At 38.7% G+C, this 22,930-nt stretch overlaps 1 protein-coding gene across 13 annotated transcripts in view; it reads right to left on the reverse strand.

Annotated features, from left to right (window-relative positions):
• Positions 1–22,201, reverse strand: part of gramd1bb (GRAM domain containing 1Bb) — a 118,790-nt gene extending 96,589 nt beyond the window's left edge. For 5 of the 13 annotated variants that reach the window (XR_008602241.1, XM_055012094.1, XM_055012091.1 and 2 more), the window contains exon 1: positions 21,878–22,201. The gene's annotated coding sequence lies outside the window, so the exon portion shown is untranslated. The remainder of the gene's footprint in view (positions 1–21,877) is intronic. The other 8 variants (XM_055012098.1, XM_055012095.1, XM_055012096.1 and 5 more) reach the window with 3 other exon arrangements.
• Positions 22,202–22,930: the final 729 nt, after the last annotated feature.

The raw sequence follows: 22,930 nt of genomic DNA on the forward strand, positions 1-22,930 counted from the left end.
GAAAAGGGTGCTGTTACAATGAGTGCCCTGAAGAAATCGCTGTAGGTGCTGTTGTTGTAATGTGCAGTCACTGAGAGTAATTCATGGCACACACTCAGTGACTACTCTGCCATTCACAGACACGACGTTCCTGCCAACTGGACAAATAATGAATACATAAAATCCCGGCTCAGTTACCCATAAGCCCACATGCACTGAGTGGCTGCACTGCCTTTGCATATAAATAAGTTGGACAAATAAGTCAGTGCCTGTGTCTGAAATAGTCCATACTTACTGCCATTTACCTACAGCCATTTCATCTCTGAATTCTATGTGGTGAAATAAATGCACTGTACAGGGCTCTAAAAATTATATTTTAAAAAAAAAGTGGTTTGCATAGGATATACAGTAGACTACTGTTGTCTGACAATTCTACAGCAATATGTCACACTTTATCAACACATTTAGTGTCCCGAATGAAGAAAGAAGAGTGTTTATTTCACTGGGCAGTAACGAATGACCGAGGAAATGCTGATTTTTTTCCCCCCAAAATGAAGTGTCAATTGCAGAATTGTACCGTACCACAATGGACTTTCAAAGTGGACCTACATGTGGTTCAAATCATACAAATGTGCTGCACAACTTTTATTATTGGGACAGTTAACACAGGCTTGGTTGGAAGTTAACACAGCACGTGAATGTTTGAATAGTCGTTGTCTATATGTGTTTATTTTCACACTAAAGCCTAATAAAAACGCGTCCCCCCCACACACAGCAGCATCTGTCTGAGACAGGCAGCAGGAACTGAAGCCACAGCAAGTGCATTACTGGAGCGCTTAGCTCACAGCGACGCAGGAAATTACAGGCTGCATTCACTCCGAATTACAGCAACAGTCTGTTTACTGTGACCAAATCAATACACTGTTGACACTCTTAAAAGCGTCGACTTGGAAGTTGTAAATCAGTGTCGCACGCCGAGTTTTTGAGTTGAACTTACCGACTAAACTGACGTCGTTGCAGGTGGCGCATTTCAAACTCAAAGCTAAACGTTAAAGCCGACGGTGCAGCTTCATCAAAGCTGTGAACGTCGGGGGGAAAAAAAACGGTAAAAGTCTGACAGGGTTCATTAGTGTCTCATTTTACCTTCGAGTCGCCGTCGAACAACTTCCACAAACTTCCAACGGACTCAGGCGCAGAGGCTTCACAGACTGGACTCCTCCATGCTGACAGGTCCGCTAAATCCGCTCCGGTCTGCCGCTTTGTTTGCGCGGCCGAAAAACAAACTCAAATCAGTGCATCTCGGAGGCGGAGACCCGTTACTTCACGGATGAGAGCCGCAGAGAGCAGACCACTAAGCAGTGACCTATCAGTGTCTGGCCAAGCACCACTAATGACCTCCCTTCTTTTAACCTCTTAGTGGCCCGAGAGCTACTCCTTCCAGACCTGCTGTTTTAATTCCCCACAATCTGTGATGTTATTCATCCATTTGTTATAAACACACAACAGAAAAATCCTCCAAACTGCTTCACCACAAAGACCAGCAACAATTAAAACCATCAAGTTGATATTTTGAATCAACGCACATCGTCTCTATGTGATATATACTGTATCCAAACATTTGCAGCATTGTTATTTATAGTCACTAAATTATGTTGTACAAGTTTATTACTAGTTTAGAGGAATGTGTTGGCTTTATGATCATATTTCAGATTTGAAGTGGCTTTTTCAACTCCGATCAACAGATAAAGTATCTCCAAACCCAAAACATTGTATAAGGATTCACTTCTGTCTATAAGACACATCCAAATCATAAATGACACAACCATACTCTGTGAAAATCAATAAAAAGTGTGAATCGATTCTATCACTAGATGCTGTACATAAGTGTGCTGTGTGTGCAAGGCCCAGCTTTTCTAGTATCCGTATGTCACATCAACACAAAAGAGCACTCAATGAATCTCAGCTAATGCTGTTACACAATAATACATGTCCAAGAAGCATGAACGCTTCAAGTGATCTCACAGTGCATGGTAAACAAAGAAACATTCAGGCTGGATAATACTGCAACACATAGCACTATGTATTATAGTTCATGTCCATATGTGTAGTGTATCAAAAATAAAAATAATTTAGTCTTACTGTGTGTGCATAGATGATAAGTGGACAGATCTGCAAAGACGCTGTATTTAGTATTTTTTTCTAATTAAATTCTTGCAGTTACAGTTATATGTAGTCCAGAAGGAAAATATACATCATAAAATGCATACTTGGCATACTCAGTTTTCACAAAAGAAGACCAAAAAAGACATTAAACAGATAAACACCACAACTCTATTGTCCGCTTTTGTGTCTTTACAGCTGCACAATTAAAGGGACCACAAGCGGGGTGCTACACTCACTGAGACTTTCTCCAGACATCATTAAAACTTTCCAACGTGCCGCTCAGTGTTTTTATTATGGTACAGACAATGCTGGTTTTCACATTTGCTGTTTTTTCTACTTCCATCAGTCTGTCATTAAATAACAACCTTCCAATGACCAGTTCATCCAGCAACATCCAAAATCCATAATTGCTCTACCTGTTCATGTTCACACACACTGTATGAGACTTGAAGATGGTATTTTCACACTAATGGATGAATCCGAGTTTCATTTCATGCTTTCCAACAGTCAAGACACCCTTCATCAGTGACTGACCAGTTTCAAAAGACAGCACAAAGACGGACGATTACAGTGACTTATGGCTCAGATCAGGAGGTCTGACCTTCTCTGCCTCTTTGGGAACAAAGGATTAAAGGTTACAGACAAACGATGTGGGCAGTTTGTCTGCCAGTGTGTGCGTGTGTGTTTATGTATTTGTGTGGTTCCACGCATCTCTCTCGGAGTGTGACTTTTTCTGAGGCCTTGTGCATGCAGCATGCAAAAGACTGTTGTCTGGTAGAAACAACTTGCCTCTTGGATTCTATGGAGAGCCTGAACAATGTTTCTATTGATTGAAAAGTGACAAAGACAAAGGCAGAGAGAAAAAAGAGAGACAGACAGTCCAACAGATGAGACAGAGGCAGATCTACAGTTACTATCTGATTACAATCAACATCATTCACTCTCAAAAAAGACTTTTTATGAGGGAGAAAAAGACTTCTGGGAAAGCTGACTGAAGCATCCAATCTGTCAGTTTTTTGATCAAGCCACAAACGGCCTGCATGGGATTTCATGTACACTGATATTTTATGTGGCTGAATTTAATATATTAAGCAAACCATCTAAGGTGTCGTGTCTTCCCCAGCCTCTTCAGAAAATTTAACTCGCATGTCTCATCAAAAACAGAGCTTCATTTTGATTTCCAAACAAAAAGGGATTAATTGCAATCATATATAATTTTACATTCCTGGGATTTCAAAGATCTTCTCATACATGCGTAGGCGAGTTCTTCCTACTTTTAGAAAACACGAGATGGTTAACATTCATATATTCAGCTTTTTGTATACAACATAAGATTGGATATAGTTGATTCCAGTTAATATTTAGAGTCTGACAATCATGAAGCTCTGGCAGCTAATGGATTTTCACACTTGCATGGAGGCAATTACAGCAGTTAGTAGTGACCCCTGAGGGTAATGAGATTAAGATTAAGATGAGATAAATGTGACATGTACAGCAAAGTGTATCAGATATTTGACGTTGCACTGGCTATATAAAGCAAATGAAGTTATTTGTAGCTTTGGGACTCGTAATAAACTGCTAAAAGGGCTGATTAGCATTTCTTCGGGGATACATACATTTTAACAACAACAAATTAATAAATGCCCATCTGTAAAACTAAAAATAATTAACCACAAACCTCATCTGAGTGATGACAGCAGCTCTGAGTGACTGCATAAACAGCTTGATTTATAAGTGGGCGAGCAGTAATCATCCTTAGAGAAATAATGTAGATGTAAAGAAAATTATTCCCACTCAGATTTATAACTAAATGTCTTTCCTGCTTCTCCTCTAACCATTGTCAATGTTTGTGTGCAAGAGTATAAATGGATGCATGTGCAACCGAAAGTTACAATGTCCCTTTTCTTAAGTCAGGGCCTGAAATAGCTACTGTTTGATAAGACTCCATATATGTATACAGTGAAAAGGGTGCTGTTACAATGAGTGCCCTGAAGAAATCGCTGTAGGTGCTGTTGTTGTAATGTGCAGTCACTGAGAGTAATTCATGGCACACACTCAGTGACTACTCTGCCATTCACAGACACGACGTCCCTGCCAACTGGACAAATAATGAATACATAAAATCCCGGCTCAGTTACCCATAAGCCCACATGCACTGAGTGGCTGCACTGCCTTTGCATATAAATAAGTTGGACAAATAAGTCAGTGCCTGTGTCTGAAATAGTCCATACTTACTGCCATTTACCTACAGCCATTTCATCTCTGAATTCTATGTGGTGAAATAAATGCACTGTACAGGGCTCTAAAAATTTAATTTAAAAAAAAAAAAAAAAAAAAGGATATACAGTAGACTACTGTTGTCTGACAAATCTACAGCAATATGTCACACTTTATCAACACATTTAGTGTCCCGAATGAAGAGTGTTTATTTCACTGGGCAGTAACAAATGACCGAGGAAATGCTGATTTTTTTCCCCCCAAAGTCTGTATATGTTCTGATGAGCATCGATCTATTAAAAAGCAGTTTGACATTTCATGTGAAAACCTTAGCAGACAGCCCTTGGGTGATTATTCCATGCTGAATAAAGATCATATAGTTAAGCAAATTTAAAAATCCTGAAGCAAAAGAGTCTGACTGATTATCATCATGCAGATTAAAATCACCCAAAATAACAATTTGGTTGTAGTTCCTGTGTATGATGGAGGGCAGCTCTGAAAAATATGGAGAAAAAATAAAACAAGGCATCGTTTGGGTATTCTGTACACTGTCATACATAAAATAGGGGGACGCTAAAAGTGAAACAATGGTATTCAAAAGATGTGCAGTCATTAAAAACAATTTATTTCAATCCAAGTGATGCTAAGAGGATACTTGCTGTACCTCCACCTTATTTACCTTTTCTGGAGAAGTATAAAAAGTTGTAATATGGAGGTGAGACTTGAATGAGAGCTGCTGGTCCATCTGTGTTCAATCATGTTTCAGCTAAAAACCAACAGCCAACATGATTATCTAAATGTCGATCGGCTGATAATAAGAAATTTTTTGTTTAAAAGGGATCTCATGTTTAAAAGTGCCATGTTCAAAGTCACCGGTGGGTTTGTAATGTGTGCGTGTATGTGTGAGTGTGCTGGTGGTGGAAGCTAGAGCTGCTGTATTGGTTCTGATTTTAAATGCATTATTGGTGTATCTGAAGTGGATATTGTCCTTATGGATGACAGTCCTGTTCCTTAAGATTACTGGGATTTGAAAACTGTGATACAAGATGGTTGTACGTGCCTGAGGGTGGCGGTAGTGAGTGAGATCTGTGATGAAAGTGATAATTAAGAAGAAGACTTCAATTCAGTTGCCGGTGCCAAGTGGCCAAGTGTGCTGGAGAAACTGTTTGTCAGGTGTGTTTGGAGGTGGCGCTGACATGAAGAATGTTGGAAGTGAGGGCTCTGGAACCTTGTGGACTGAGGTGAAAACCATCTCTGTTATAAAATGATGCCCGCTCCCAGAAGAGATTAAACAGTAAATAAAAAGTACAGTTGTGAGGAGCATGGTGACTGCAAACAGGTGTGAAGACTGAGCAGCTGCCAAAACATCCAGAAGGAGGAGCCAAGAGATTAAAAACTAATGGTTTACAGTCCTTGAGTAGTTTAAAAAGACTGCTAAAATCACATTTTAAAACGTTGGACTGTTAAATATCGATGTCGTTGGTGCCGACGTGAATAGTACCTTTCGTGGAGTGTGGATGTCTGCTGAGGAGGGATGGGATCTGCAGTCTATGGCTGGAGCAGGTCGAGAACTTTGGTACCGGGAAAACATGTTGATGCTGTTTGTGATTTAATGTGTCTTACTTTGGAGTCGCCACTGAGGAGGATGTTTGGAGGTCGGAGCTGGAGAGTTGGATGCAGGTCGAGGGGTGAACTGTACGTAGCCGGGTCGGAGAGAGGACGCATGCCGTTGAGAGCGACGATGAACCGGTGAGATGGAGGTCCTCGGCACCGTCATGGAGGGGGTAAGTGGAGGCATGACTTATGAGGTCCGGTGGTGGTCGAAGAGGAAAACTATGTCCAGCATAGATGTTGTGACAGGTTAAAAACATAGTCCTTGGGATAAAATGTCTATTTGAGGTGTTGGCGGTAAAACGGAAACAAAAATTGATCGGCCGACTCCGGTGGTTAGCTAGCTAACATGCTAAAGGCAAGCCGGTGTGTTAGCAACACTCCACTTGTCATGGCTAGGAGACTTAAAACGTAGTATCAGGACGTCCGAAAGCTAAATCCTTTAGAACGGAATATAAAATACAGCTTAAATTCGGTCAAATTTTAGGAGACCTTCAGTTAGAGCCTCAAGCAAGGAAGCACAACGCCGACGCATGCGCAAACACAAAACGTCGCACTTTTTTTTTTTTTTTTTTTTTTTTTTTTTGGACATGTCCATATGGTGTTCTTGTTAAATCATAGAAGACATACCATGCGGGAAAATAAAGTCAGTGTTATGGCTTTCCCACTGCACCAAAAACTGCAGTATACAAATAACATTCTCATAAACATGGATTCAGACTTCCAAGGGTTTGTATATAGCAAACCTAACGAACCAATTCTGTCAACTTGCAGGATGAAGCTTTCTGTATCTTTCTTATTCTTCAGAATCAGGTTCCAGATTGAACATGTATGGCTGAATAAGTCCAATAACTTGCCATTGTGTAACACAGAGTTTTTGCAGTGTCGTAGGTGAGCTGGTGTGCTCCAGCTGCAGGAACTTTTTAAACCGTCACATTTGAAAGGAGGCTGTGGAGTAAGCCATTACTGCCAAGGCGTGAAAAAGGCAACTTCTAAATATGTAACCTTGATATACAGAAATTAGTTTTTAAAGGTTCAATCAATGACCAGGGAAGTACTTTAAGATCATAGATCACCATGACATTAGTGTGAATTCAGTTTTTTGGTGTAATGCAGCTTTGATGTGTTGTAGGGAAAGTGATAGTTAAGGTGAGAGCAAGCCTGTATGTGCACTTTTCTTTTCTGTATACAGTTCTTTTCGGTTTGTATAAAATTACCTCTTAGCATTTACTATGGTTGATCGCATCTTATCAAAGTACTATAAATGATGTTACTTTACCATTTTCTATGACGTCTCCTTCCACCACGAATCCTTGCTTACGATAATAGAGACAAAGTTGGTTTCCCTCATGTCAAGGGCCAATTGTGTAAACCTCTAGTCTATGCTGCCACCCAATGAGCATCTAGAGAACATAAAATGGCATCACATCTATTTAAAGACAAGCTGGATATGTGAACTGGCCTCAGGTTCATCACTTAATTTCTGAGGTGGTTATAGTGCTGTCAAACCAACACCATTACTGGCCCATCAATCACCTGAGAAACTGTGGACCTGGGAGGCACACAAGCTGAGAGTGACAACACCGGTGTGGTGAGCAATATGATAAACACGGCAGACTTTCTATGTGTGCTTCACTAAATTGCTGCTTGTGGCTGCGCTGCACGGTCGGCTGCCCTGTACAGTTTAATGCATTTGAGAGCATGAGTGCTTGAGAGAAGTAATAAATGAAACCGATAACGGGTAGAAACAAAACAATGAGACAGAGAGAGGGAAAGACACAACGTGGTGGTTGTAAGAGAATCTGGAGGTTTCGCACTAGTGTTGGTAAAGTAATTGCAGTATGTTCCAATGTCACATTGATCTTGAGCTGCCTATCTGGCGGCTGCAGAAGAAGGAAGAGAGAGGAATCTGTAGTTGTTATTTTCTTCTCCCTCTTCTGCCTCAGCATGGATTCATGAAAAGACTGTCACATACATTTTGTGTACAAGATATGAGGTAATATACAGAACAGGCGTGGGGTACACTTTTGCTCGGTTTCCATGGCAACAACAGGATGACGAATGCTCATTCACGGTTAAATTTAACAGCGCTGACTTCTGATTATTAAAGTTTGTTCACTGGTATGACTATATATTTGCAAAAGAGTTTAAATGGATAGAAGTGCAACAAACAACATCGGCAGTCGTCATTTCTAACACACCATCCTTCAGGGATATTTTAACATATTGAATTTTACACATTAAATTCAGTTGATGTCACCTTCCAAACTGTCAAACTATACTTTGCTTTTCCCCTAAGTACATAAACACACAGAGGCACAAACAAACTACACATGCAAATGGATGACAATCAAATTTCATAAAGTGATTAAGACTAATTAGATATTGCAGTCAGGAACTCATAAGCAGCTACATCTGAGCGTGGGTTAAAGGCTCATGATGTTAATGCTTTTTCATCTGCAGCATTTCAATATAAACTTGCAAACTCTCTTTTTCTGGCAAACTTTAAAAGCATCTCTCTCAGTCTTTTGATATGCACGGGCTGAAAGGAAGTTTATACCTGATGTGTGAATCATCGTTTCCAAATTGTCTCATATTTTTCTTGGTTGCTCTTAGAAAAAGAAATGACTATAAACTGATGATGTTTTTTTCTACATGTGAGCAAATTTTAGGAAAGTACTATTGAAATGTAGATTTTGTCACCTCTGTCTGTTTTTTATTTGGTCTTTTTGATTGTCTAATAAAAAAATGCTATAAAATTATATCAAGCTACATCCAGAATATGCTGAAGGGGTGAAAGCAACCAAACTGTTGCGCAGTACCTTCGAGTGACTGGAAAGTAGTAAAATCTGATACAAAAGCAGCACTGACGTTGCTGTCTTGTCCATGACTAAGTTGGAGCATTTTGTTATTAGGACACTTTAAATCCAATCTCCAATTCCAGAAACTAAAAGAAAAAAAAACTGCTGCTGCAAATTCAATTGCAGGAACACTTCAGAATAAAATAAACTGAAATATGTGTTTGAGAGACATTAGGATTGCATCACTGGTCAAGCGTTCTAGCTTGCTGTGAAAGAGGTTGCCCAGCACAGGTGCTAAATTCGAGGTTTCAAGTTAAACATTTCAGAATAATGCAAACATTTATCTGGAGTTAGAAGCCACAAAATGTAATTTGGCTTTTTTTCAGACTAACTGTTGCATTATTGTTCAGTCTGGGTGGCATTTTCTTGGTTAACAAGTGAATTAGGTGGTGTATTTGTGCAGCATTGTACGACATAACACTGACAACTCGAGCACAAGAGTTGATTTGTTACATAAGATAACATACTGACGTCACCTCGGCACTTGGTTGCATGGACATAAATTATTCAAAACTCCCTCCGGCGAGAGTCAAGTTTTTTCCTTTTTTTTTCTAAGCTTCTTAACATATCCATATGATGTTTATATATCCTGGAAGACAAGCTGTGAGCGAAATAAGCAGTCAAGACCATGGCTGAGGTGTTCCACCCTTGAAACTGCAGTGTACCAATGACACGTCTCAAAACCATGGATTAAGACTTTCACATGTAACGAAATTGAAGAACCCATCCTGTCAGTTTGCAAGTTAAGACTTTCTGTATCTGTATTTTTCTTTATAACCAGGTTTCGATTTGAACATGTATGAATTACTCTAATATTACCTTGCCATTGTATAATGCATGCTAGTTTTACAGTGTCTGACTAGAGTCATAGGCGAGCCAGCCTGATCCACATCTAAGCCACTTTATTGCAGAAAGGTATTGTTTTTGTGGGGAAAAAACTTCTAAATATGTAGCTTTGACAAACAGAGATGAATTGTAAGTGTAACATCAACAATCAGAGAGGGACTTTAATATAGTCCTAAACATAATTAAAATTTCAGGTGTACACAGATCATGGCAAGAAAATTTAGCTTTATGGTTTTAAGTTTCTCTCCTTGATTATCCCCATAAAAACTCATCTCTGTGTATCAAAATCACAAATTTAGAAGTTTTTCCCCATGAAAATAATCTCTTCCTTTCTTAAAATTACTTCCATTTAACTCTACACTATTGCTTCCTTCAGAATGTGCAACTCTGCCCACCCCTCTTCTGCCTTCTGCTGCAGCCCAAGCACACCAGCTCACCTACAGCTCAGCCCAAACACTGTAAAGCTACTTTACACATTGGCAAGTTGTAAAATTGGAGCAATTCAGCCATACATGTTCGACCTGGAAACTCACTCTGAAGAAGAATAATACAGAAAGTCCCAGCCTGTAAGTCAACAGAATTGGTTCCCCAGAAGTCTGAATTTGTGGTTTTGAGACTTTCATTGGTACACTGCAGTTTGAACTCAGCCATGGTGCTGACTCCTTATCCAAGTCATGATGTTACCTCTAGCAAAAAACATCAAACATACAAAAAAACCTAAGAAAATAACCACCATATGGATTTGTTAACAAGATTGAAAAATAAAACTTGATTTTCACCAGAGGGAGAAAAAAAAAGAAGGAACTGGTGAAAAAAGGACTAGATTTCTTGTTTTAACAGAACAATATTAAGATTAATGGAGTGTGTTTTTAAGTAAGGAAAATATTATCAGAAGTAAACAAATAATGCCAAATGTGTGAGATGGTAACTTTTATATAACGTTTGAAATGTTTGCAAATATATAGGTGTTGTAATGAATTCAATATAAGACATTTAACGTACTTACATGCTGAATGAAACTTGTGGAATTCACTCCTGGTGTTTGTTTTTTAAACATTTTTTTTTTTTAAATCAGCACATCATCAACATGTTTTCATGATGTGAGACTGCATGTATACTAGTACTAATGCAAATTGCTTCACTAATGAGGCTCCATACCAAACTAAATTGAGCATCCAAACAAAGCAAGGTCTGAATTTATACCACCCTGTTCTGTTGGTGTCACAATCAACAAAACTGGATTAAGGGAATGAGCTATGTATTGCCAGAAAGACTGATCCTCATCTGTATCCACACCTTCATTCTCTAACACAGCACAATGCAGAACATAAATCCACAAGATTATAGCAAAATGACACTGGGATGTTATGGCCTGCCACAGTTATAGATGAACAAGCTGTGACTCACTGGATAACAAAAATAAATGACACTGTACTGCTTTTTTTTCTGTTCAGTGACAAAGTCAATGTGTCCTCATGCTGGTATGTCACTGAGTGTAATTCCCAGATGAGGCTTGACTGCAGACCACCACAGCTCAGTGACAGGTCTGTGAAACGGGACGTTAGCATGAAGGCGCTTTATATCCATACAGCATGCATCTCAGCGTGTTGGGTTCTAGCAGTAGAGTGAAGCACCTCAGGGAGTGTGGCTGCGTATTGTTGAGTGGAGCTGACAGACAATCGCTTACTGTTTGGCTTTTTGAGAAGTTCATCTCTTCAGTCTCTGTTGAAAAAGCTTTTGGCAACAAGACTCCAATCCCTTTCAGGGATTGAATATGTTGAAAGTTTTGTAACTGAATGTGCAGCTGAGCTGTTATTGTCACAATGCTCTGGAAGCGAAATTCTCACACTCATATGTGAAACTGCTCAAAATGTCACCGTGGCAGTTTCTATGTACATTTTGTGCTCTTACAGTTCCTGAAAATGCTTTGAACTTATATGTAGATTCTGGTTAAAAATGACTCGGTTTCTTCTTGGTACACAACTGTGATCAAGACCATTATCTTTGGCAGGGAAGATATTGAAGATGTGGATTTGATTGAAGAGCAGGCAGAAAGAGTAAATCAATAGTCTGTAGTTTCAGTTTCACCACAGATCTGAACACAGTCACTCTGAGAAATCCATCAACCTAAACTATTACGGATGGATAGAATCACAGGAAAGGCTCTGACCTGGCAGTCTGAGATGGGGACTGTTTGTGTCATCAATAAAAGAAACTGTGTAATTGTTGAGGACTAGAGAAAATTATGTCTGGCTTTTAGAACTTTTTTTCTTGAAACAATGGATGGCATAAACTTTGAGACTCGCTGGTCAGAAATGAGTCTGATTTTACATTAAACACTGTAAACTGCATAACACGGTTTCTTTACTATAAAGCTACAGTTTACAAATTTTCTCCTTTTTATTATATTTTTTCAGTATTTTGAAAATATGTAAAAACATCAAAAAAAGTCAATTATGATTTACAAGATATTACATCTAATGAACTATAATCTTAAACATATGTGAAAAAGTTGACATATCGTAAGATTAGTGCTACAAAAAGTATTTAAGTTATGGAAAATGTATCAGTTTATTAAAAGTTTATTTTTTGACTGATAATACATTATACCTTTGATGATCATTTGTGGTTCATTTAGCTGGATCTGCAAATTTAACTTGTTGATAAAGAATGAGGCTTATCACAAAACTATACAAAAAATAGCGTAAATGATCGTTCAGGCATAAGCGTCTAAACTATTTTTTTAAAAATAAATGCCGAAGTATGAAAACAATGACTTATGTTAAGTAATGTAAACTGTGTATTGTGAAGTAATTTACAGAAAAACACACAATAGAAGCACATTACAAGCTAAACTAATGAAGGCCTTTGTATTAAGTCATAATGCACATGTTGTCTTTAGGTCAAATCATTTCAGTTTATGATGTACATTAGAGAGGCAGACAGTATAACCAAACTAATTTACTTAAACTACTTAAACTAGGAGTTAATCTGAGCTTTGACATCCATCAAGAGGCTGTTATTTATAAGCAATCTTGTGCCATCTACCTTGATGTTTCAGTGTGAAGGAAAATCGGTGACATGTGATTAAGCAGCCACCATCAGGAGTGAATAGCCATCTGGTAACAGCTACAAGCAGGTAATTAGTGTTGAAAAAAATAGGCCCCTTTCCAGCTGCAGCTGAATCACATGCTGAATATATTCAGTGTCACCAAGAAACACAGCATCAGTGGTAGTAAATGGAAGGCTTTAACTTTTGACAGTAATGGATCTCAGCCAGCTTGCCTTGAATCAATACGCTCAATGCAACCCTAATGTGATAAATGAAAAACCTCTTAAACTACACTTAACGCATACAGTATATAGGTTATAATGAGATTTTGATTTATGAGACAACAACACAAAGGAAATAAAGTCTTTGCATTACATTTGCACTGTACAGGTCTAGTATCTTGGGATTCAGTATAACAACATATTTTAATATAAGGCAACAAATGTCATACCCCCGCTCCAAAAAACTGAAATCATGCATTTTTTTTTCTCATAAAAACACTTCAGCAGATCTCACTTTATGTCACACATATACACTCACTGTGTATTATCTACAAGCCAGAACCCAATCATTATATGAAGTTAGCTTTGTCATAATTACTTGCTGTGTCCACTGGGACCTACTGTAATCTTTTGAGTATGTAATTGCAACAGTGTTGATCATGACAATGATAATGGCAGCCTACCGCAAATGCTGTTAGAATATATCAGAACAGACCAACCAGAGATGTAAGAGGAATAATGAGGATCTTAAAAACGGTTTGAAATGTCACCTTGTATCAGGGATAACAGGTGATTTTGTGGCTACTGTTTGATTGTCCACATAGCATTTAAAATATCCTGTATAATCTTTTCCATTCGGACTATAAAGGTACTTTTTGTAGAAATCTTCCAAAAAATGATCCTAACCTTATATTTCTTGAGCAAGTGTATACTGCTATAAGATCACCATTTATTATCACAAAAGAGTTCCAAATCACAGAGTGCAACGATCGATGACAGTTCGATAGATGGAGAAGAGACCTGGCGTCAGTGCAACGTCCAGATGATAAATTAATTGACAATGCGAAGACATTTTTCAACTTGACCTCGGAGAAGTCCGATTTAACAAGGTCTCCGTCTACATAAATCTGACATCGTGGCCCTGTGGTCAGTCTACTGTCCTAAAACAAGGAATGACATTAGATTTTAACAACTGAATGAGAATCACAGGTCTAATATAAACTGCTATAAACTGCTGTAAATACAACACACGCTAATTAACCTGTATAATTTCATTTTGTGTTTTTGAAGTTGCAAAAAAAGTCCATGTTTTCAATACAAATCTGTCAAAGTCTTATTGTGTGCTCCTTCATGAAGACATACAAATTGTGCAAAACTTAACAGCACTGTCTCCAAAGAATTCACTCCTGCAGCTTAGTCCCCAACACGATGGCAGAGCACTCAATGCTCCCCCTGTATTGCATAAAAATATATATTGCTCTCCAAAATATGAAAATATTATCAAACCTACTCTGATTCCAGGTTGTGTGTCATTCTTCTGACCTGTCATGCTGACAGAAAATAATAAATGACTAAATGGGAGTTAGAATGAAAGGCTACAGTTGGTTCAGTTTCAGTCTCTGTGACAAATATGATTGAGTGGAGTATCAGTTTTTAAAGAGGCCACAACTGCAAATTTCAAAGAGAGGGTGCCTCCCTAAATCAAAAGGAAAAAATATATAATTTGCCTTGCTTCCCAGTAAGAGGAAAATTGAGAAATCTATCAGCTCAATTAGTCTGACAGCTTTCCCACAAAAGCCTTCTGCTAGAAACTTCCAGCCTGCTGCATGAACTTCATTTGTCCATATGCACCAGTCATCAAACCAAATGCCCCTTGAGACAGAAACAAAATGAGAAAAGATTGCTTCGCTTTGATCTCACATACGAACATATCTGAACCGTAGCAAACCAAAATTAGTGCCAACAGCAACATGCTATATTTTCTACTATTTTTATAGCTTTCTTGTGAAATACTATCATTTAATTAAGACACAGGCCATGGAAGATACATTACATGCTGTTTAATACTGAAAGACATGGATTGTGTTGAGTTTGCTTTTGCTTTATTGAACAGTTACCATCCGGTGTCGCTTACACATTGACATCAACTGCTTTGTAAGCAGCCTGGAATGAAACCTGCAGGTATGCTTCGAATTTACAGTATGCAGGTTTTTTCATTTTATTATTGCTTGTAAGAATGCAGATCTACATAAGTCTCAGGAGTGATACTGCTTGGTTTTCAGCTTTCTAGTAATTGTGCACAACCGCAGACTTAGGAAACCATAGAATGCACTATTATCATGAAAATGGCACTCGTGATGCCAGCATTATCAACATGCCTGGTATAAGCTGGGAGAACTGCAATTACATATGACACCGAAGTGAATGTACAAAAATAGACACCTGCAAACACAATGCATCTTCAGTAATTCTGTTAACTTGCATTAAACTAACTGTAAAACTGAAGAAATGGAAGTTTGCTGTATATAGTTATGTAATTCTCAGTCCTTGCATCTCACGACGTCCTGTTTGATTCAGCTAATAGAGCTCTGCAGGACTTAGAAATGCAACATGTTTAAAGGAGCCAGAAACTACAGGAGGTATTCTGAGGAACTACTGGATTAAACAATGTGAAATGAATGGAGACTTGTGACTTAGGATCTGTTGTAGATGACATGTGAAGACATTTTAAACACATTTATTAGGTGTTTTTCAGCAACCAAATATACCAAAGTTGGATCATTCTGATTAACAGCTTCATGCCATTATGTGACTAACTATTTGATACTCTTATGATATATGTGACAGCCCTGGGTGTACTTTAGCTATCATAGTCTCTTCTTGTAATCTTAACTGTTCTGCAGATAAGTGGGGAGCAGGGATGCGCTGAGTGTAATCTCCTATATGTTCCACCTGACTCTGTCTGTGTGCTGCATACAGAACATGTTCCTTGTGTGTTCTTCTGAGCTCTCAAACATCCAACACACACATCCTCTCACCTGCATCTGACACTGCTGTCTGCCACATCCCAGAGTCTTTCACAATCAACTTTTTTTGTACCTCTCTAATTACTTCCTTAAGTCTGATGACTCAGCCGGGCTCGCTTTTTTGAACACTTTATTAATGCCAAGTTCAAAATGTACATCAAGGAGGATTATTACTATAGTCTCTAGTTGGCCTCTTCCTGTTTAGTTTTGCCCATATTCATGATGTGGTTATCAGTGAGTGACTACATGGTATAGAAAATTGATCGTTTAGCAGCTCATTTTTACCTCATTTTACCACCAAACACCCAAACAAGTTCAACAGAATTTAAAAAAAAAAAAAAAAAAAAAAAGAAAAAGACTGAACATAAGCTTAGTTTTTCTGGCAAGTTTGGTGAGCTCAACCCTGAAGTAAATATTAGAGAACCAGGAGGAAATACCAAACACAGAAACCAGCACTAAGGGTCATCAAAGATTGCCAAAGACCAAGAAGAGATTAATAGATTTTTCCAGTAACATCTAGCCAAACAAAAGCAGAAAAGAGGAGATGGGTAAGCTGACAGAAAATAAACAAAGCTCAGTAGGTATTTCTGATTGTTTTGAGGTGAAAGCTGCAAAGCAGACAGCGAGGTCCATAAACAGCACCTGATTCAAGATTACTCGGCGACTTCTCCTTGTTTCTCATTATATTCTAATCATCACTTTGTAAGCGCAAGTGATCAAAGACAACATAATATTTCAGTGAGCCCCCAATAACAGCAATAGCTTTAAATAGCAATAGCCATCAAAAAACAGTATAAAAGTGTCAAACATCCACCTTGGAGAGCTGTCAAAATGCACCACAGAGAAGACATGAGGCTATTCGCTTCACGGAAGACAAAAACGTGATTGTTGAGGAAACACACAGCACAAGTGCATCAAGAGTGAAAACCACCTTTCTACTCTTAGATCAGTTTTAACTGATTTTGATCTTCTGAATTGATTTTTTTTTAGTTTAAGTTCTCTTTGCTTTCACTCAGTTTCCTTTTTGCACACTAATGTCATTTTCCCTTGTTGGCAGCTTATTAAACTAAAGGGCACTTTTAGGACTTAAATATATGTATGAAAACCGTTATTTCACTCAAGACCAGAAATGTTAATCTCAAGGTGGTCACAGAAGTAAACATCAGGGTGCCACTGAAGTCACAGTTCTCTGAGGAGCAGCAATGTCTATACAAAGAATCCTTGAAACACCGTCTGTAGTTGGACAATATCTGCAGCCCTTTTATTGTGTCCCTGGACCTCATCTTTCGCCTTCTCGTCCTCCACCTCCGCATCACCATTCTTATTCTTCTGGCATTGAAATTTGGCACATCACACAGATGTTGTGTAACACCAAGCCTGCCAGTAATTATAATGATTTAACTTTAGGGGCTGTAAAGAAGATATCCTCTAAATCTGCCTGGGCATCTAAATTTGAATGCCAGATATCTGCTCCATTACCCCTGACATGCTGTGGTTACCGCCTCAGGTTTATTGTGTTGGTTAAATATTGCCATGACACAACAAGTGTCCAAAGGTTTACAGCAAAGTAGAAAAAGGGTTTAATTTTGAATTATGGTAAACGTCCAACACACACAATTACACGAAAGGGGGAGAGACAGTTATTTGTGAAATGCCATTCTGCCACGTGTAATCTGAATGCACAGAATACTTTCAAATTACAGTTGTTAAATGGGCTCCATCACAGCTCTTGGAAACAACTGCTGCTTGCAGTATGCAAAAAATATAAACGTATTCCTCTCCCATACAACCACCGTGATGACAGTTGCTAATTATAGGATGTGCTGTGCCCACCCCCTGGTTTTTGTTTTTGTCTCATCTTCTCTCTGATGTGATATGTGGGAAGTTAGTTTTGCTTGCTAGTTGCTTGTTAATTTCCCTGAGGTAAAGTAAATGATTTCCTTGCATTAGCTAAATAATTATTCAATGTTATAATTTCTGCTCCAGTAAAAGAAAAACACTAAGAAGAAAGCACTCAACTATTATATTGCATAATATCCCACAATGGTGGTAACAAAACTAAATAAACAGGATGTTGGAAGATAAATGAAGGAAAAACAATTACTTGGCATTTCATACATTTTTGTTTTCGTGTGATGTATAAAAATCTGCTGTTCCAATTCTTCAATCGCAGTTGCTCTGAAATGTGAAATATAATTTTCTCTTTCGCTGGTAGTAAGGAACAATCTATCTTCACCCACAACAATTCTGGCTGCTTTCCACTGAACTCATTCAACGTCATTACACAGCCAAACGAAAAAGTGCTGTCTACAAAACGATACAGAGAATACAGAAAAACAAGACACAGAAGCCTGTTTCAGATGCCTCAACTCAGACAATAAAGACAACTTTGAGCTTTGTGTCTTTTAATGTCGATACAGTCGGAACAGTTCTTACATATACATGATGCTCAGATGTGTCTGTGATGCATTAAAGCAGCTTTTACACCAAGTTTTACCCACAGAATAGTCAAAAGGTATCCATATGAATGGAATTATTCATGTAAATTATGATCAATTAGGTGTATGAAAACGAAACTGTATGAAATGATTCATGAAACCTGAAACGGGTAAAGCAAGGGTGAAATAAATCAGGATTCAAGGAATTTAATAGGTAATTTGTGTTGCTGAAAGAGCTGGTACTAATTAAATAGTGGACTATATAAAACCCTATGTGTCTTCCTATGACTAAAGTCAGTCTGGCTTATGATAATACCAGTAAAACATGCCAACTATGCTAACCCTCTGAGTGTTTGATTTTTATTGGGGAGTGAGCAGGTGATTAGTCAGGGAATGCTAATAAAGAGTGTTTATTAGCACGGGGCTTACATGGGGATACAGTTTCAACACAGACCACTTGAGTGTTGGATTTTATTAACTGTATACTATGGGACTTGTTGTGAGGGAAAAGGCTTTGGAGCTAAGCACCTATAGTATGTAAACCGCAGAGGCTGATCCGACAGGAACATTGCATTTAAACTTTAGGCAAACATTTGTTCAGGAAAATGTCACACAAAAGGGAGAAAATGCATGCTGTCCAGATGGTGCACAAGATAATACTATGCAGCTGCTCATAGCAAGACGGTGAGCAGAGAAGGTCAAAAAGAGATAACAGTAATTTAGTGACCAGAATAAAAAATGTGGCAATCTCGGTTCAAGATCAAATAACCTCTGTGAGATGAAATACAGCAGAATGCAAGAGATGCTCACAGAGGCAAAGCTGGTGGCAGACTGCTGTATAATAGCAGAGCTGTGATGAAGTGCAACACACACAATGAACTCGATTTTCCTCGTAAGCTTTGGGTTAAGACTTCACCAATGATTTACGCAAATGTTCATCTAATAATTTACTCACTTTGATTTTGGTTTAGAGGGGAAATACATTGCACTTGTGTACATATTTTCTTGTCTTATTTAGTCTCCACATTTTAAGAGGAAGGGAAGAGCTTTGATATTTAAATAAAATGTAATATTAATTAAAAAATAATAAAATCAGCACTATTGCTGCTCCACAGGAGCATGGATGGATTCATGCGTCATTTTCTAATGGGCTCAGTGGGGCTCCAGTTTGTATGACAAATGATCCTCAATCTAGAGCAAAAGGTCAGCTATAAAGTGCGACTTTAAATCCTCTGATTTCCTTCTGCAATGTCTGCAACGGCTCAACAAAGACTGCAAATCACCTGCTCTGTGACACTGTCTGGGAGACAGGAAGCCTCAGTGTCTTTAATCTATAGCTAATGGTGTGAGTTTCAATGCGACCACCAGAGACCAGAGTGACCCTGGGAATGCAGTGGGAGGGACATCAATCTTCATTCAGAGTGGGTCAATGAGTGCTAAAAATAAACACGTTATACTGACAGGGATACAACACCACACTTTGAACTATGCACCTGCAAACACCTCAACACAAACAGGAATGATGTTAAAATTAAAAGATTTTCCTGCCCCACTGCTACACACTGTAATATGCTAAAATAATGGAGAATAGAATATGCAAAATACTGATAAACTGGTAAAATGTTTGGGTTTCTCTGTAGAAATTTCTTAAACGCAGAGTTGTACTATATGTACAGTACACAACATTACCCACCGAGCAGCTTTACAGCTGACGTGATTGAAAAGGGTCTGACATCTGGGTTACCATGTGTACTAAATATTTAATTAGCTGAAAGTATAGTATTTCGAGTACACATGCATGCCGAGGGTACCAGTGGTGTATGACTCAGATGGCTCTATTATTATCTGGTGTCTATCAATGACCCCAACCTCAATATAATGAAGCACAGCCTCGGCTGCAGTATTTCATGACTTCCCTCTGTTTATTATATATCATATATATTGTACACGTTACGACTGCTGGTAGAATTCAACTTAATACTAATGCTATTCTGCATTTTTAGCACATGAAATATAGTCATTGATTTTAGTACCCTGATATTTCAAATGCTTTTGTGATTTTGTTGACAGCTGCAAATGATTTTGTCCTGATTTTAATTTTAAACAATCTGATTACACATATCAAACAGGACAGGTTGGATTTTTTGTTCTAGCTCTTTGATGCTGTTGTATAAGATCAAGTCAATATGTGTCACCTTGGCTTTGTTTGTAATTCTCCTTTAGTTATCTCTGAGTGTTTACATTCATAGATCCAACTTGGAATTTGCATCTTCACTTTAAACTTTTATTTGACAGCCTAGATATTACTGTGAGTGTCCAGGTAGGTGCAGGCAGATTTTTATTCTATTTCACCAATTTGGTACAATTAGACAGTGTTCTGCTCGAAGGATTCTTCTGAACATCAATGTCATGCTGATATTAGGCGTGTGAAGGCAGAAGACAGACTGTGTGAGAGTGTGAGAGAGAAAAAGACAGTGTGTTAGCGAGGCCAGCTGAGAGTGAATGTGAGTGAATTATTACAAAGCTCGGTCGCTCAGCTATTGTTTCTGATGCAAACTTCCCCACATTCAAAAATCTCGGAGTTTCACTAGATATTACAGAGACTGTCATCTATTTTTCTTAGGAAATTAAACAATACGTCCCCAACAGTGTCGGCTGCCTGGGAGAAGCTAGCACATTGTGTTGAGACTACTGGTTTTAAAAGAAAGGCTGGCAAACAGCCAACAAGTAAGTCAGTCTGATGTTAATCCAGACTTACAGAGACTTCAATTAACGAACAAAAAAATGTGAATAAGAGCAAAACACCTCAGTTTTTAAGTACTTTGAGGATGTTTTTTTAGTCATCCTGGTCATTTTTCAGTAAATGATGATTGTTCTTGTATATGTAACAGTGTATGAATTTGTACTTTTATAATCTAATTCCTAAAACTATCATCAATGCAGTTGTTGTATCTGTTATCTCAATAGTGTCTGTTTTATCAGTTCTTAAAATATTGATGTTGAAAGTCATTTCAGAGTTTTACAACACAATTATCAGGTCATATTTCAGATATTTTGCAATTTAAAGGAAGACACCATATTCACTGTATTCAACAATCGGAACTCCAGAGATCTCAAACCCTCGAAGCTCCAAACTATTCACGTGACACTGCATCCTTCACACATTACTCTGCCTTTTATTTCCAACACAACACCTGCTGCTGTGCCACCATAATTTGTAAGGCACCGAGAACAGCAACATCAGGTTTATCTACGAAGGGCGGCTGGTTAAAAATAAAAGTGCAGGTGGTTGCAGACTGAGGAGAAAAAGTGCTGGCAGCAGGATGCTGCCCTTCTGCCACGGCCACCCTCATTCTGAACCTCAGGTTGCCCTCACATACAGCAAATAAGGCAAAAACACACCACTGATAAACACAACTGATAAACAGTTCCACCAACTAGACAGTGTTAAATAACTTCACTCTGACTAGGTGCTGATGTGGTGGTGATTGAGCCACAGTGTCTGTAGTCCTTGGCACTGCCTGTGAGCTAACATTTCAGGCATACTTGCATGCACATTGAGCTGTCATATTGGTTTCCCACATTCACTCAAGCACATTCAAGGCAAACAGTGCAGCAGAATGCATGTAAGAGCATGCAGCTTTTTCTCTAAACGCTGTAGAGAGGAGCTGACATACGTTACCTCAGTGAGTCAAGCGAGGACTGGTCCCTGGGTGAGAGTCAAAGATCATTCTGCCAGTGCCATCTGTCAAGCAGGTTGGGTACAAAGGAAGTAGGAGCAAGTGTCCCTCTCCCTCCTTCCTGTGCGCCTCTCTCGCTTCACAACAAAGTCCCGTGTTACATTAGAGGAGAGAGCCGTACTCCACAAGCCGGGGAATCCTCTGTCAAACTGAAGCCAATCTGGAGCAGTTTAAATCCCCCATGAGAAGATGGAAGATTGCGCCTCCCTTTTCTTGGGAAATAGCGACTTGCTCCTGCACTGCTCAAAAACCCCTCTCTCTCTCTGTGTTTCTTTCTGTCTCCTTCTCTGCTCTCTTACTCTCCCCTTCCTGATCCTGCTCCACTTGTACACTCGCTCGCTCACTCACTCTGGCATGCCTTCTTATCCACTGTGGCTCCGACACCCACAGACACACACAGACACACACACACTGTAGTGTGTTCACACAAACATATGCAAATTACATGGACAAACAAACACATTCACAAAAAAACCCTCCTGCAGCCTTTTCACAGTAATATTTCTATAGAATCTAAGTGCTTATTTCCAGCTGTTTTGCAATGAGACATGCTCCAGTGTTATATTTGTGCTCTCGACATGTTCTCAAACGTATCACAGGATGAAGTTAAAAAATGTAAGCGCTTTGGGCAATGAGAGTTGGTTGCAGTTGCTGCTATAAATAAACTGGATTATATTCAATCATTGCTTTGTGGATCACAGAAAAATACTCGCATATGTAACTAGAAGCAGTGTGTGTGTTTGAAGGAATGTGCTCAGAACTGATGGTGCCTCTGCTGTGATGTAAAAAAAAAATGACATGATGAATGAAAAAAAAATTTCTGAATGTGTCATTGTACAGTAAAATTTCACTTGGAAACCCCATTTCCCCATGATCAATGTGCTTCACTGTACGTGGGTGTGCCAGCGTGCTCTCTAGCGATGTTCTATTTTGAGCCCACAGTCGTAATGCACAACAGAAGAGAGAGGACAGCAAGACGCTATTATGAGAATCTC

The sequence above is a fragment of the Amphiprion ocellaris genome, chromosome 7 (genome assembly GCF_022539595.1).
Source record: "Amphiprion ocellaris isolate individual 3 ecotype Okinawa chromosome 7, ASM2253959v1, whole genome shotgun sequence".
In the NCBI taxonomy this organism is placed as follows: domain Eukaryota; kingdom Metazoa; phylum Chordata; class Actinopteri; family Pomacentridae; genus Amphiprion; species Amphiprion ocellaris.